The sequence below is a fragment of the Dendrobium catenatum genome, unplaced genomic scaffold (assembly GCF_001605985.2).
Source record: "Dendrobium catenatum unplaced genomic scaffold, ASM160598v2 fragScaff_scaffold_1617, whole genome shotgun sequence".
NCBI classification, from domain to species: domain Eukaryota; kingdom Viridiplantae; phylum Streptophyta; class Magnoliopsida; order Asparagales; family Orchidaceae; genus Dendrobium; species Dendrobium catenatum.
This window is the reverse complement of record NW_021320079.1, coordinates 3,005,668-3,009,761: the sequence shown is the minus strand read 5'-3', so window position 1 is coordinate 3,009,761 and position 4,094 is coordinate 3,005,668.

The following is a 4,094-nucleotide window of genomic DNA, read 5'->3' as shown; positions in this document are numbered from 1 at the left end:
GTGACTGTAGTCGACGAGCGACGTGAGTCAGGAGGACCGTAGTCGAAAGGCGACGGAGGTCGGAAATACTGTAGTCGGCGGGCGACATAAGTCAGGAGGACTGTAGTCGGCGGGCGACGGAGGTCAGAAAGATTATAGATGGCGGGCGACATATATAAGTCAGGAGGACCGACGACAGAGGTCGAAAAGACTGTAGTCGGCGGGCAACGTCAGTCAGGAGGACCGTAGTCGGCGGGCGGCGGGCGACGGAGGTCGGAAAGACTGTAGTCGGCGGGTGACATAAGTCAGGAGGACCATAGTCGGCAGGCGACAGAGGTCAGAAAGACTGTAGTCGGCGGGAGACGTGAGTCAGGAGGATCGTAATCGGTTGGCGACGGAGGTTGGAAGAACTGTTGTCTAACGACGAAGGTCTGAAGGACGGCGTCAGGTAGAAGTCTAACAATAGAAAGAAATCCATCTTCACATAAACGTCCAGCGAAGTCCTATAACCGGTAGAAGTCTGGTGTCGGGTAGAAACTTGACAAAGAGTGAAGGTCCGACGTAGGGTAGAAGTCCGACGTCTGTTGGTGGCAGAGGAGAACTCCGACATCACTCGGGCGGAGTTTCGGAGTCAGGAGGGCACTCTGTCGTTAATTGAGAAGAATTTCAGCATCCCGTGGGAGTTGGGCAGACTTTTAGCGTTCTCCCAAATATCTGGCAGAATCCCGGCGTGTTCGGGCGGCAGGAAGAACTCTGGCGGTGGTCGAGGAGGAGCTGATTCTCCTCCTTATTCTCTTCTTCTCCTCTTCTCTTCTTCTTCTCCTCTTCTTCTTCTTGCTTCTTCTCACTTCTTACTTGAGTTCCCTTGTGAAGAATGATGGATCTATTTATAGTTTTTCTGGAGTGGCATGACTTGTAAATAGGTGTGAGATCAGGAGCGAATAGGGAGTGGTCGAATGGACGGTTGATGTTGAATATATCCTTTGATCGTGCATCGTTCGTTGGACATTTGAAGTCCTTAGTGATGTCGGAATTCGGTGATCTTGGGTTCGTTGGATTTGTCTCATCGAGCCGCTCTATTCGACTATAAGCTCGTTAAAATCGGAGACCGTTTAGTAACTCAAATTGTGGTACGAGCTTTCCAACAGGACTTCGGGCTGGGAACACTTGGACTCGGATTGAGTTGAATTTGGTGTTGTTGGGTTCGTATTTGCGAGACGCTCAGTTTGACCGTAAGCTTGTTGAAATCGGAGTTCGGGTGCTCCCGGATTTAATTTTTGAAGTTTTCGGGTTGGGTTTTGCCTCGAGATTCGTGCCCGATCAAGATAATTTCAAGATGACGTATCAAATACTAATTACAAAACTATTGTGCTTTAACAAATTAATATTTAATATTTATTTAAAAAATTGTCATAACTATTAAGTATTAACACTAATTAACTACTCAGAATAAATAATAAAATGGCTCACAAATTATTGAATAATTACAACTTTTAGAATGAATTATATCTACAATAGTGCTTCACAACTATTCTAATATTTCTAAAGTCCCGACAGTTGAGCTAAATAAATCTCTTAATCTAAATTTTTTCAAATTAACAATAATAAAAAGAATGCACGAAAAAATAACTTCTAACCTTCTAAAGTCTCTGACATGAAATCTTCTTCTCACTGCTCTTACTCAAATTCTCTCTCGCTCTGGCCGAGAAGCTCGATCAACTTGATTGTGTTTCTTCTTTCATGCAAGGCAAGCTGTATTTATCGGATTGATTATGCGTTCACAATAATTCCTCCATAGTTGTTCGAATTGGAGGAAGCAATAACGGTTCAAGCTAGTAGGAACCAGAAATCAAAATTTTGGTTTCTTAAGAAACCAAAATTTCCATTTCCTGTTTCTTTTGAATCCATTAAATTAAATTTTAAAAAATATTAAGAAAATAAATAAATAGAAAAATATACCCAATAGAAGAGTCAAATATTACGAGTATTCCGGAGATGACAGTGATCTCTGATACCGATCGTCGGTAGCAATGATGGTTGTCGATAGCAATAGTTAGTAGTGATCGTTGACAGTGGTGTCTGAAAAAACCAAGTAAGTTCTCTCTATAGCTCTCATTCTCCTCCTTACTCCTTATGTGAAGAATGAGAGCCTATTTATAGATTTTTGGGAATGATGTGCTTTGTAAATATGAAGAAAATCTAGTACGAATTCGGAGTGCTTTATCAGACGATCTATATTGATTCCTTTGCTCATAGAGCTTTCATTAAGAATTGAATAATCTGACACCTTATGAGGTTTATGTCTTCTAAGGTTTTAAATATAGATATTTCTTTTGAAGCTTTTCTCTTATGATATTTATGTACACATGTTCCTTATGAGCATTTGTCTTTAAAGGTTTTTGGAAAATCCCGAATCTTTTAAGGCTATTAGCCTTTTAAAATTTTTTGTACATGTACCTTTTGAAGCTTTTATACTTCTAACATTTTTTGACGTACATATACCTTATGAGGTGTATTCCTTCTGAGTTTTTTTTATATTCATATATCATATGATGGTTATTGTCATAACTTGACCTTATATGACCCAATACCATATAGATCATTAGGGGTGTCAATTTCAGGTCACAAGTTGGGTTCGGGTGAAACCAGAAACTAACTCGGTACTATTTGGTCCAACCTAAACCCGACCCGCTTTGGGTTCGGGCCAACCCGACCCAACACGAATTTATGGGATTTGGCTGAAGAAGCACGCGAAGATAGTGACTTCCTGTTGCTAGTCATTACTTTGGATCGTTGACCGGCCATTGAATGGACCGCGAGACAGTTTGACCTGGCAGGCAAAGACGGCAGACCGGTGCCTGCAGTGCGTGGAGTGGGATAGCAAGAATGGCGGATGGTGGACCCGAACCGGCAACCTTACGAGTATATGAGCATGAAACTAATGCGACTTGCGAGTAAAAGATCGATCCAGTCATGGTTAGTGGACGCGATGGCTGACGTGGATGGCGCGGACGCGACGACTAACGCAAATGGCTCAGACGCGAATGGCTGGCAGACGCAATGACTGATGCGACATCTCTTCACGTGATTGGATGGACAAAGACCGAGAAATGGTCGGTCCGAGTTAAAACGGGTTAATTTTGGGTTTCTGGGTCAACCCAAACTCGACCCGTTTTGCAAAAGGGTCAAAATTTCTAACCTGAACCCAACCCGGTTTGGGTTTTGGTTGACCTGAACCTAAAATTTTAGGGTCATGTCCAATATTGACACCCCAACATATCATACCATGTCCTATTATTACAAGAAATAGAAACTCACCTCAAGAACCAATTGTAGAAATGTTGATAAAACTAAACTTTCAATTTGTATAACCTGTAGAGCCATTGCTTAATACAATATAAAGTGGAAGACTAAATCTCAAAAATGATTTTCAAAAATATAAATACATATACAATCGACGATCTATCTACAACATCCCTTGGCAACAGAAAGAGAAATAAAATAAAGCCAAGCATGCAAAAAGAATCAAACTAACCAAAATATACCTACAACACATATAAAAGATTGCTATTAAACTACTTAGCTCTCTCCTTACTATTTTCCTAACCAAAAAATTGAAGCAAATGTATGAGTGAGTTAACATGACTCAGTAGACTATCGTAGCCTAAAATGAAATTTAATAGCTTAAATAAAAATAAATCATGAAAATACTATGTTGTAATATTAACTGAAGTACCTTACAAAATTGAAACATATATTGATGCCGAATGCATTTAAATAATGGTTGAAATTGTACATAAAGGATAAACAAATGTCTTATAACAAAATATCATAATAGTCCTCAAGCTCAAATTTCTAGAATATACAACAAAAATTACATCCCTTCTTATATATCTGAATCCTCCTTTACATCAATATTTGAATACATAATATATAGTGTAAATAGCACATAACAAAATTTATAATGTGCCCATGCACCTTAATCTAAATACAAAGCCTATTGCACACAACACATGCATGCATATGAAACACTCTCAAACATGAGCAAAAGAGTTCAAATGTAAAAAATTAACAAGTTACTTGATGCCATGTTGGGTAAAACTAGTTTGAATAGA